This window comes from Protopterus annectens, chromosome 2.part0 (assembly GCF_019279795.1).
Source record: "Protopterus annectens isolate FY-2018-M chromosome 2.part0, PAN1.0, whole genome shotgun sequence".
Taxonomy (NCBI): Eukaryota; Metazoa; Chordata; order Ceratodontiformes; family Protopteridae; genus Protopterus; species Protopterus annectens.
In genome coordinates, this window is record NC_056728.1 from 918,835,366 (window position 1) to 918,849,177 (window position 13,812).

Here is a 13,812-nt window from a genome sequence, read left to right on the forward strand (position 1 = left end):
CCACCCAGGTTTCTAACATAACTAAAGAAAGCCTTGTGATTATCCTTAGTGTCCTGTGCAATTTTTCTCTCGAAGCTGGCCTTAGACGATTTTATGAGTGCCCTTAGTTTTTTGCTAATACTGATCAGAGATGCCTTCCCTTTTTGGGATTTTGCTCTATCATGTAGTAGCTTCCTCCTTCTATTCTATAGTTTGTTTATGGCTGGGGTCCACCAGACAGGACGCCTGCCTTTGGAGGATTGGGTCTTGGTTTTATTTGGGATTGCATGATCCATGCATTCCTGAAGGTATTCATAGAATGCATTTATAAAGGATTCTGTGGTCTGGGCCGTATTTTCCACAGGCCCGGGGGCTTTGAAGGATTCCACCTCGGTTTTGAGGAGTGTGAAATTTGCTTTAGAGAAGTTTTTCACTGTGGTTTTCTGGGCAGGGGTGGGGTCGGGATGTGAATATCCAGTGAGATCAGTTTATGGTCTGATCTTACCAGTGAGGGATACACTTCTGTTCTGGAGCATAGAGTCCCCATGTTGGTGATGATCAGGTCCAGTATGTTTTCCCCTCTTGTGGGAGTGGTAACAAGTTGTTCCATAGCATTTGAGTTTATGAATTCTAGGAACCTTTGGGCTAGGGTGTTGGAGCTAGAGTAAGGCTCCCAGTCTATGTTTGGGTAGTTGAAGTCGCCCAATATAATGGTGTTTGGAGAGACCTTCATATTTTCCAGTGTTCTCAGGAAGGCCGAGTGGGGTTCCTGTGTTTGGGAGGGTGGTCTATAGCAGGCTATAAACTGGAAGGCAGTTTTACCCACTGTTAGTTGCACATGGATAGTCTCTGATGCTTCGTGCTTTGCCACCAACCTGGAGGTGTGGGTATCTTTAATGAATATCAATACTCCCCCTCCTTTTGTGGTTCAGTCCAAGTTTTGGGGCTGAAAAGCATGGTATGAGGTATAACCTGGTAGTGCTGGGGTGCTCTTGGGAGCCCTGAATGAGGTTTCTGTTACTGTACAGATATCGATGTTCTCCATGCTAAGGAGAGTTTCAAGTGCGTGCATCTTGAGGTTTAGACTTCTGGCGGTGAGTAGCATTACTCTTAGTTTCTTATCCCTTGTGATACCTATGGAGGTGGGTTTGTCTTTTGAGCCTTGCCTAAAAAAGGCACTATGGGGGTAGCAAGAGCCTTTGACAATATCCGAAAGCCCAGGATGACAGGTGCAAGCCATCCCTAGTGAAGCATCGTGGCTTGTCGAGCATATCATCCCAGGCTGACAGGCATTGGATTCCCTTTGAATGACACCAGTACTTAAGCCAGTTGTTGAAATTGATCATCTTATCTTCATATTGTGGCATCATTCTTGGTGAGGGTAAGATGCTACTCAAGGTCAGGGTCATACCGGCCTGGGCTACATGCTCAGAAAGCTCCTCTATGTCTCTTTTCATGTAGTCCAGGGAAGTACGTCTCAGGTCATTCACACCAGCATGGACAATGACTGAGTCATATTTGTACTTGCTTTGGAGTGACCTGAGTGCTTGTATTATGTAGCGGATCCTATCGCCCGACAGGCTGCTCACCGTGACCTTCTCCTTGTTCAGCCTGGTGAGCGGGATGTCAGGGTGCCTGACGATAGAGTCACCTATTACAAGTGTATCAGGTGTGTTGTTTAGCCTTAAGGGCTGTGACTGTTCAGCACACTGGCTTTGTGAGATATGTGGTGCACATGTTTTGTTTTGGGGTAGTGGTTGCTTGGGTGTCTGCTTTGGAGGTCTCTGCTGCTTAGGCAGATCTTTATTTAGAGCCTCCGAGTATGTTTTTGTGTGATTATGTGTTTGGTTTGCTGTTGTGGTAGGTCTATGTGAGACTGGAATTGTAGTGAGTGTGGTTTCCTTCTCCTCCTGACTGATTATGCTAGTACCGAGTTGAGAGAGCTTAACCTCCAGTTTGGCTATATGGTTGCATCTCTCACATGTGTTGGAATTTGTTGGGAGGAGGAGAGGGTTGTCTGTGTACATGAGGCAGTTGTAACATTGTCTCAAGATTCCTAGGAGGTTCACCAGCTGGACCGGAGAGGAGATTGACAACTGACCTTTGGACATGCTAGAATAATATTGGGAATTCCTTTATAATTAAAACAAGGGCCAATGGGGAGTGAGGGTGTAGTGCTTTTAATTTTTAGTGCTGACTTATATAATTGCTTTAGTGAGCAAGTGCCAGGTAACTTAAGTGCAATGTGTTACAGGTAACTTAAATGCAAAAATGACAAACAGTAACTTTCTTTCAAGAGAAACAAGGTAATAAGTACAGTAAGCAATGCAGATATCACTAGGGATCCACAGAAGTGCTGAGAAGCCACGTTTTAGGTGGAATTAGCGTTCCAGGGAAATAACAAGCAAACAAACAACAAGCATACAAACAAAGCTAGATTCAGCAGGCCTGGATCTAGTCTATGCTACAGCAAACAAGGTGTACCAATTTCAGTAAGAAACAGTTCAAATATGCAGGCACTATACACCTTTTACCAGAAATTCCCAGCTCAGAAGGGCAGTGTCCTGCCTCTCCTCCCACAAGAGTGCAGACCACAAACCTTCTTAATGTAAAATAACTGGCCTGAAGCCCAAGTGCATAAACCAGAACTAATACACTTTAGGAATAACAGATACTGAGCTCTCAATCAGCAGTTCCCAACTTAGAAGGATGAAAGCTACCTGTCCTGCCACCACAGTGCATGCCACAAACCTTCCTAATGTAAAACAACTGGTCTGAAGCCCAAGTGCTTAATCCAAAAGACTTAGAATGATAGCTACACTTTAATCAAGTTACTACCAAGCAGTAATAAATACAATTGAATACTTTAAAGAATGCCTGGATTAGTGCTCAAGTTATACAAACAAAGCTAGATTCAGCAGGCCTGGATCTAGTCTATGCTACAGCAAACAAGGTGTACCAATTTCAGTAAGAAGCAGTTCAGATATGCATGCACTATAAGCCAACAACCAGAAATTCCCAGCTCAGAAGGGCAGAGTCCAGCCTCTCTTCCCACAAGACTGCAGACCACGAACCCTCTTAATGTAAAATAACTGGCCTGAAAGCCCAAGTGCTTAAACCAGAATTAATACACTTTTAGAATAACAGACACTGAGCCCTCAATCAGCAGTTCCCAACTTAGAAGGATGTAAGCTACCTGTTCTGCCACTACAGTGCAGACCACAAACCCTCTCAATGTAAAACAACTGGTCTGAAGCCCAAGTGTTGAAACTAAAAGGCTTAGAATGAGTTACACCAAGCAGTAATAAATACAATTGAGTACTTTTAAGATGATGCAAAAGCAAAATAAAGTAGGAGGAAACACAAGTACAGTAAAAGCAGATGAATTTTTTTTTTCAGAAAAGTAGCAAAAGCAGTAGTAAATAAAATTCTCATGCAGTGCAAGCTGGCACACTTGAATATGTAGCAATATTAGTCCACACACAGTTTGAAAAATGTAATTAAATTAAAAAGAAGTAAAAGCAAGTGCAGAAAGGGTTAATTAGGTAGAATGCGGTAAAGAGATGGGTCTGGGGGAGTGTCTTAGATCAAATCTACAGTGGGGTGGGCACTGCAAAAGCCACCAAATTTAAACTACGACCAAGAACTGGGAGGGGGGGGTGGTGGTGGGGAAAAACAGTTTCAACACAGATGTGAGGAATGTGCAAATTATAAAGCCAAAAAATATATATTGTTCTCTCTCTCTCTCTCTCTCTATATATATATATATATATATATATACAACAGATATCTAAGCAAACAATTTAGCTCTATAATACAGAATAACACAGAAAAGTATACTAATCTCTATATATTTGCAGATAGTTCTGTAAGGCTGTCTCTCAGACTAAGGTTCCAGTTTGAATGCAGATTGTTAATTAACAGGACACACACCACTGGCTCAATTATATAGCTAAAGATAAGGCAGGAAATGAGGGTGGGGGGTGGGGAAAAAGTTTCAACACAGATATATATATATATATATATATATATATATATATATATATATATATATATAACAGATATCTAAGCAAACAATTTAGCTCTATAATACAGAATAACACAGAAAAGTATACTCAGCTCTATATATTTGCAGATAGTTCTGTAAGGCTGTCTCTCAGACTAATATTCCAGTTTGAATACAGATTGTTAATTAACAGGACACACACCACTAGCTCAATTATATAGCTAAAGACAAGGCAGGAAATGAGGGGGGGGGTGGGGAAAAAGTTTCAACACAGATGTGAGGAATGTGCAAATTATAAAGCCAAAAAATATATACTGCTCTCTCTCTCTCTCTCTCTATATATATATATATATATATATATATGGGTCCCATTCAAAATCCTGAAAGCTCAAAATCCTGAATCTCAAAATCCCGAACACAAAATCCTGAAAGCTCAAAATCCTGAAAACACAAAATCCTGAAACTCAAAATCCTGAAAACACAAAATAGACATACTGACGTCATTGTGGCTTTGCTATTGTTAGCCCTGTGGTGTTAGGTCATGCGTTGGGTTCAGGTAAGTGTGCGGTTGGTTTTATGTTAGGGTTAGGGGCGGTTTAAGTGAGTTAGGGTTAGGGCGCAGGTTAGGCATGTATGCAATAGTGACAAAAATTAGGGTTAGGGGCGGTTTAAGTGAGTTAGGGTGCGGGTCAGGTGAGTGTGCGATAGTGACGGACCTTAGGGTTAGGGTTAGGGTTAAGGTCAGTCGGTAGATATTAGTGTCTTTGTATTGGCATATTAGCATTATTTGTGTTTTCAGGATTTTGAGTTTCAGGATTTTGTGTTTTCAGGATTTTGAGCTTTCAGGATTTTGTGTTCGGGATTTTGAGATTCAGGATTTTGAGCTTTCAGGATTTTGAATGGGACCCATATATATATATATATATATATATATATATATATATACACACAACAGATATCTAAGCAAACATTTTAGCTCTATAATACAGTATTATAGTTCACCTATACCATCATCATGTACTAAAACAACCAACTCCCTCCTTATAGCTCACCTTAATATTAGAAGTATAAATAACAAAACTCACCACTTCCATTCACTCCTGGACCTACACTCATTTGATATTCTATGTCTTACAGAAATTTGGCTAAAACCCTCTATTCAAGACCAGGAAATTACCCCTCCTGGCTATAACATACTTAGATGTGACCGTATAAAGAAGAAAGGTGGAGGTATAGCCATTATCTATAAATCTAATCTCCAAGTCACCCTCTATAATGAACTTCCATCACTAGACTCCAAAACCGAAATATTATCTATCAAACTTCAAATTAACAACAAATCAATCTATCTTATTTGTATGTATCTTCCCCCTGGAAATAATACTCATATACTAGAAAACTTACTTAGCTCAATTTCAAACCAACTACACCAGGAAACCATAATACTTGGCGACTTCAACATTGACTGGATAACCTGTTCATCCTAGCACCCTACTAACCATATAAATCTCTTTGGGTTCTCTCAACTAATAACCACTCCACCTAGAATCCATAAACCTAATAGGAAAGAAACAACTCTTGACTGGATCCTTATTAATAACCACCCTAGCATTTACACTCCAGGAACTCTTCCTGATAATATTAGTGACCATATGCTCACATATGTCATTAGACAAAAATTGCATATCCCAACTACCCATAAACTCAAGACATCCCGCTCAAACAAATTCTTCAACCCTGATAAGTTCCTGACTGAACTGAAAGCATGTGACTGGTCTCCACTGACTCACCTTGAACTTAATGAAGCAGTGACCTACTTTAACACCAACTTTCTACAAATCCTTGACTATCATGCTCCCATTCACTCTACTAGGATAAGATCCAAATCTGCACCATGGCTAACTAAACAAACTAAGCAAAAAATGATCCTTAGAAATAAAATTTGGGCTAAATGGAGAGCTACCAAATGTACATCTGATCACCTCCTCTTTAAACAATTAAGAAATGCCACTAAGAAAGATACTCTTACAAACAAAAAGGAATTCTATCTTCACCTTCAACAACACAGTCAACAGACCCCTCCAAAAATTCTGGGCAGGTATTAATAAACTTCTGAAACCAGGACATTCAACTACTCCTACCCCTTCAGGCTTTAACATCAACAATTCCACGCAGATCCCAGATGCCTTCAACAAGTATTTTACAGAAGCCATTCAAACCCTAGCTAATTCATTACCAACATCTACTGCTACCTTACCAAATACCTCTAAAACCTCACCTAATGCCTTTCATATTCAACCTGTCGCTACATCTCTTATTTATAAGCTTCTCAAGAAACTTAAACCTTGCACCCCATCTGCTGACCAACTCCCGTCAGGATACCTACAAATTGCTTCAAAAGCTATAGACTACCCCATATCCATACTTATTAACAGGACTATCTCTGAAGGAAAAATCACCAACTTATGGAAAATATCTCATATTATTCCTCTACATAAAGGGGGCTCCTCTACTGAGTTCTCTAACTTTCTCCCTATTGCCTTACTCTCCCCATTAGCTAAAATAATGGAAAGATGCATGCACAAACAAATTCTTAACTTCCTTCTACAAAACAAACTCCTAGCCGACTGTCAACATGGTTTCAGACCTTCCCACAGCACTACAACTGCCCTTCTTTCCTTCTCTGACTCCATAAATAATAATAGGAACAATAATCTTTTCTCCTCAGCACTATTCCTAGACCTGTCAAAAGCTTTTGACATGGTTAACCATAATACACTTCTTGACAAACTAAATGTCTATTCTCTTGGCACACACGCACATCAATGGTTCAAGAGTTATCTCCAAAACAGGCAACAAGCAGTGCTTTGGGACAATAACCTATCTTCCTTACTCCCAGTAAACATTGGGGTTCCACAAGGCTCAATCTTAGATCCCCTTCTCTTTTCATTATTTATCAATGACCTTCACTTGAATATACCTCGAGCCAGCTGCATTCAATATGCTGATGATTCGACTTTAATCTGTGCTGCTAAGAATGTTTCCTCCCTCCAGTCCCTCACCCAAACAGTCTTCCATAATGTAGAAAAATGGTTTATGGAACACTCCCTCCTTCTCAACCCCAAAAAAACAAAACTTCTTCTTTTTACTCCTACTCACAAATCTCCCACACCTTTCTTCACTATCTCCTCTAATAATGCTACCTGTATTAACCCAGATATAACCACTCGCCTACTAGGTGTAACTATTGATAACCGTCTTAATTTTGATGACCATATTAACACCACCATTAAATCAGTTAACAAAAACATTGGTACTCAATACAGAATTAAACCCTTCCTTACCCCAGCAGCTAGAAAAACCATTGCCCAGACCCACCTGATCTCCACCCTTTTCTATGCCTCTGCTATATATACTAACTTATCTAAAACCAACCTTACCAAACTCTCTACCTGTTACAATAGTATAACTAGATTCATTACTGCTACTCCCTTCAGAACGCACCACTGTCTCAACCTCAAACAACTACATTGGTTAGAGCTTAATAACCACTTAATCTATCAACAATTACTCATCATTCATAAGACCCTTTATTATCCTGATGATACCCCTAGCCTTACTAAACTGATTTCACCTTATAAAAACCTAGCCACACTACGCTCTGCTAAAAAACTCCTAGTAGCCTTGACTAAATCTTACAATAAAGCTGGGGACTCCTTATTCTCAAATACTGTCGGGAAAATCTGGAATCAACTCCCTCATGAAATAACTAACCTTGACTCTACGTCTCTTTTCAAAAAACATCAAAGAACATCTTAAAACTCAGTGGCTGTGTCCTTGTGCTAACCCCGACTGAAATCACTTCTCCCTTACACCTAACTTCCACCCCCTCCTCTGACTGAGCTTCTAAACAACATATTCAATTGTTTATAGTTATTTATTAGATATAGACTCTACCAGAATTTTATTTTCCTCTCCTCCATGCTATTCAATCTAGTGTTTTGATTATCTGTTTTTATTAATCTAACTTTAGTATGTGCACCCCTGTTAATTTTATTTTAATTGGTTGGTTTTTTGTAAATTAGTTTTTACTATTTTATTTTTTTTTTAATTCTTACATAAGTCTACCCTTGTACTTTTTTTATGCATATCTTTGTTTGATGTGGTTAATGTTTTTTTTTTTTTTTTTTTTTTTTTACTTCTTGTATTGGAGCTTTTCTCCCCGGGCCTCTACTGAAAACGGATGCATGTCCAGCTAGACTAGCCCGGTCAACAAATGTAAAATAATAAAATAACACAGAAAAGTATACTCAGCTCTATATATTTGCAGATAGTTCTGTAAGGCTGTCTCTCAGACTAAGGTTCCAGTTTGAATGCAGATTGTTAATTAACAGGACACACACCACTAGCTGAATTATATAGCTAAAGACAAGGCAGGAAATGAGGGGGTTGGGGAAAAAGTTTCAACACAGATGTGAGGAATGTGCAAATTATAAAGCCAAAAAATATATACTGTTTTCTCTCTCTCTCTCTCTTTATATGTATATATATATATATATATATATATATATATATATATATATATATATATATATATACAACAGATATCTAAGCAAACAATTTAGCTCTATAATACAGAATAACACAGAAAATTATACTCAGCTCTATATATTTGCAGATAGTTCTATAAGGCTGTCTCTCAGATTAAGGTTCCAGTTTGAATGCAAATTGTTAATTAACAGGACACACACCACTAGCTCAATTATATAGCTAAAGACAAGGCAGGAAATGAGGGGGGTGGGGAAAAAGTTTCAACACAGATGTGAGGAATGTGCAAATTATAAAGCCAAAAAATATATACTGTTCTCTCTCTCTCTATATATATATATCTAAGCAAACAATTTAGCTCTATAATACAGAATAACACAGAAAAGTATACTCAGCTCTATATATTTGCAGATAATTCTGTAAGGCTGTCTCTCAGACTAAGGTTCCAGTTTGAATGCAGATTGTTAATTGAATGCAGATTGTTAATAAAGGTATACTAAGTCTTGAATAATTTCTCTGCATGTACTGTAATATAAAATAAGTGAGACAGCGTGAAAAGGTGTTGTAACCTGTTAATAAAGGTATAATACGTCTTGAATAAAAGTATTCTGCATGCACTGATATATCAAATAAATGAGAGAGCCACTACAAAAGTGTGTAATGTAATTAATAAAGGTATAATTCCTGGAGTGTGTCCGTGTCACTTTCTTCGATATGTTGTTGTACCCCTGCATTATAGAAATAGCACTGTTGTAGTAGGCAAAGTCAACCCACACTTGGGTAGACCCATATAAAGTGGATGAAGGGAGTGCCAGTAGCTGTTAAGCGTATATACAGTCCTCAACTGTCAGTTTATGGCCGGCATGTACAGGTTAATCTGGTACATGAGTAGCTTGTTATAATGTTCCCTAGAAATGTCACTGTGCTGCTAGAAATGTAGGGTGCTGTTAAAATATACCTGATAATGTCACCTGAACACATCCAGATATGTAGATATATAAATATAAATGAAATATATAAATACGTAGCAGTAACATCTGCATCCTGGACAGTTTGTATGTCAGATACAGGTCAGGTATATAAAGAACTAGCAAAACCCATTTCACAATTTAACAGACATTGCCTAGCGTAATACATGTAGGGGATATATAACAGCAGTCAATAGGAATGTAGTGTAAACTATAAGTATATGTAGGTTGTTAATGGAGGTATCTTTTTGCACCCTACTGTATGTGTATAAACAATGCAATTCCACACCTCAATGGGTATGTCTAATCTCAAAACATTTGTTGGGACATATGTCCTATTGGTTTATAAATATCTGCATTTACTTTGATGCATGTGCCCTGTTCACATACCACAATCTTGGTGGCCTGTTGCCACCAATCAATCCTGCATGCTGTTGGAATGTCTACTGTTGTTCTATATATGCATGTGTTATGCTTGCTGTTCAACTGTTGGAACTCTGGTGTGTTGGGTTAATGGGAATACTACTGCATGCTGTTACAACTAATTTGAAATGCTGTTGGCTATTACTAATCCTTATTGTTATTAAATCCTCCTATACATAGGATGTATGGGAAGGCCGGTCCCAGTGGACCCACCTGTCCCACCTCAGCTGGCGATGGCACTTGGCACTAGCAGGTCCGGTGCCCAGCCCAGGACCTCCTCCTCCATTGGCCCTGTGCCACCTTTGGGTGAAAGCTCTGCAGGGGATGTGGCTCATCCCCCCCATGCAAGGGTGGCCAAAGGAGGGCCACCTATCACCCTCCAAATGGTCCAGGTTGTGGTGTGCAGGGCGAAAGAGTGTTCAGTCACTGATCGTGTATGCCAGCTCGAGGCAAGAGTGGCGTGACTCACGGGAGAGCCTGTCCCTCCTATGCAGCCCCCAGCACAGCCACCCTCTGGTCTGTGAAGGTGCAGTAGTGACTGCCCATGGGTGGGGATCTCAGTTCCACTGTTGCCTTCTGTGGGCTCATGGGCTTGTGATTTCCAAACATCCTTCCCCATCATTGGTGTTCACCCACCCCATGTGTCATATTCCACCCCTGTACGTGTCTTGTTTGTCTTGTCTGTTTACCTCCCCAACCTACCTCCCCAAATATACCTACTTACTCTACCCCACATTTCACTCTCACCTGAAAAAAAATGGAAAATTTGCTCCAACAAAAAAAATACGCCCCATACATAGCTGCCCATTTTGCACACATGTCCGCTGGACACATAAACTGAAATTTAATTGGCAGTACCACATGCTTTGTTGTCCTCACCCCTCTCTCAGGGGTGAAAGGTTTAACATTTGCCTCCAAATTTCTAGTGTATGCACAGCTGTTGCTGTTAAAGAAATGGGCAGCTATGGATCTTCCCTACACCTGTCCTGCACATCCCTAGCTGTTTTCCCTACTGTCTTTCCCTCTTTGTGCCCCTTTTTCACCACTGTCCTATCTCCCCATTTTCTTTTTTTTCAAAGAAATGAGTGCGGGGGATAGCGAGAGTAAGCACTTTTAAGCAGTAGTTAGCGGGTCTGCGTGAGTGTGCGCTTGTGTGCACTTAGCTAAGTATTGCTAAGTGTCGTGCAAAGCTGCGCAAACCAGATTACAACTGCTTAAAAGTGCCTTAGTCACCCTGCATGTGAGGGCCCTTGTTCTGCTCAGCAGCAAAATAAAACACCACTGTTAGTCTCGAACCCTGGGCACACTAGGCTGCATGAAGTACCACTAAGCCACAGTAGATATACAGCAGGTTGTTGCTGAAATATATATATATATATATATATATATATATATATATATATATATATATATATATATATATATATATATATCATGCATCAGAATGAGTGAATGTAAAGGAAAGATAGGAATGCCATAACACAAAACCTGTTCTGTGGAACTTTACGAGCAGTTGTTGTGGAATTGCATTACATGACTGTGATAACAGAACCAGCCATTCTAGCAGGAAATAATGCTACAGCAGCACTTTACAACCCCCACACAGTATCATAGCAGGACAATCCCCACCCAAATGTACAAAATACCTGTGTGTTCAAGGTCCAGCAAGGATGTAGGTAGGCATACTCAGTACAGGAATTGTCCAGTTTTCATGAGCATCCTGTGCTAATGTCAACAAAATAAAAAGCACAAACTGTGCAGAAGTGAGTACGTTAATATTCACAGTATAGCAGTTCACAAACAGTTCATGTGCCAAATGAAAACATCTCAATAACTACATATGTATGGCAGCTAATTGCATAAGTAGAAAAGAAACTACATACTCCCATGTATCTTGTGTTAGCATTTGTAGCGGTGAGTACAATTCTACACTGACAACTGTGCACTGGAAGTAGAAACATTCAGGTCTGAGTACAACATTAAAATCACTGGCTACACCCCTAGCATCAGATATAAGAAGTATATCAACCTTCTGACTTACACAATGGTTTCCACAGCAAACAAGCATGGTCCCCACTTTGGAAAGCTGAAAGGGCTACGCCTACCTGATTTACCAATTTATAGCATTGGGTTGCTATGACAGTGAGTACTGCGAGTACCACACATCAGGCTGCATGCAATTGCCAAATGGTGGCCACCAATTGGTGCAGAGACCATCACATGCACGTGTGCAGATACCTATAAAAGCAGGCTGTACTTGCTGTCCACACATGCAATCATTTCATTACAGGTACGGAGAGAGAGAGAGAGACAGACAGACAGACAACAGCTACAGAAAAAATATATATATTGAAAACAATATAATATATTGAAAAAAGATAAAAAATATATAGAAAAATAAATAATATATTGAAAAAAATTATATTGAAAAAAATATCTTGAAAAAATTAAGATAGAAAAAAAAATTACAAAACACATGGAACTGACAAATACAAACACATACAAAGGAAAGGTATGCAACAGCTATGTATTTACTGGCATATAGATGTTTTTGAAGAGTACTCTACATAGTTTGAATCATCCATATGTGGCAGCAGTACGTATCTAAGCACAGATGTCTTGCATAACTACTGGCATGGAGAAATCAGTGTGTAGCTGTGTGCAGTGGGATATGACTGTGACATATGTAGTTCAGCATTAAATGTCAAACATCTGATCCATGTTATCTGTGTTCTGTACAGTAGTGTGTACAATGTCTGTTTGGGGTAGTAGCACATACAGTTATATAAACACAGATGTGACAGAGTAACAAATGCATGATATTCATATTAATGTGTAGATTAGCATTGGTAACAGCTGTACCAGGCTAGTATGCTAATCTAGCATTTGCAGCTATATATACACCCTCTAATATTACTGTGTGCTCACATGTGACACCTGTTCATGTTGCAGCAAGGCCCAACAGGTCAGCCGTGAGGTACACAAACTTACAACAGTGTGGGCCTTGTGTGTGTATGGCACACACATACAGAGAGATCTGTCTGTGTCAGATATATTAGCATCAGTACATGTGCATAGAGCAAGGGACATACTGCAACTGTTTGTGAAGGGTGGACATATATATGTTGTTGAAGGTTGTTATGTGCATATTTCTATGTATGTTGTAGTGTGTGGCAAACAAGACAGCATACAGTGCTGGTATATGACATGTGGTGGTTAAACGTTGTGGGTATGATTCATCAGGTTTGCAGTGTTGTAGCCAGTGAGGCCTGCTAAAGCTACATGGGCTGAGAACACCTTCAATGCATTCCGCACAACACTGTGCAATATTATGACATAACTGCATACTTCGCATATTGATATCCCCACCATGAAAGGTGGACTGTATATGTGCCTATATGTATATCTATATGTACACCAATGGATGTTTTTATGTATGTGTGTGTATATATATATATATATATATATATATATATATATATATATATATATATATATATATATATATATATATATATATGTATATATAGAGAGAGAGGGTCATATTTACTGCAGCAGATGCCTGATGACAAAGCCATGGACTCAAGCTCAATGTTGACACTGCATTGGCATCGCTTCTTGCAAAAACTCTTTACCCATTCACTACCCCATAGGTGGTAGTCTACTTAACACCGAAGGTGTGATAAGAGACCATGGGACACAGGTGGACAGTGGTCTCCCCTTTGATAATCACAGTGCCACACTAGTCATGTAATCTGTCTACGTGGTACACGTCATCACAAAAGAAGTGTCATCCAGGGGAAATATAGGTCAGTGCTCCTCTCTACTCATCACACATAAAACCCATTATAGAGTACAATGCCCCATGTGGCATGTACCTCACAATAC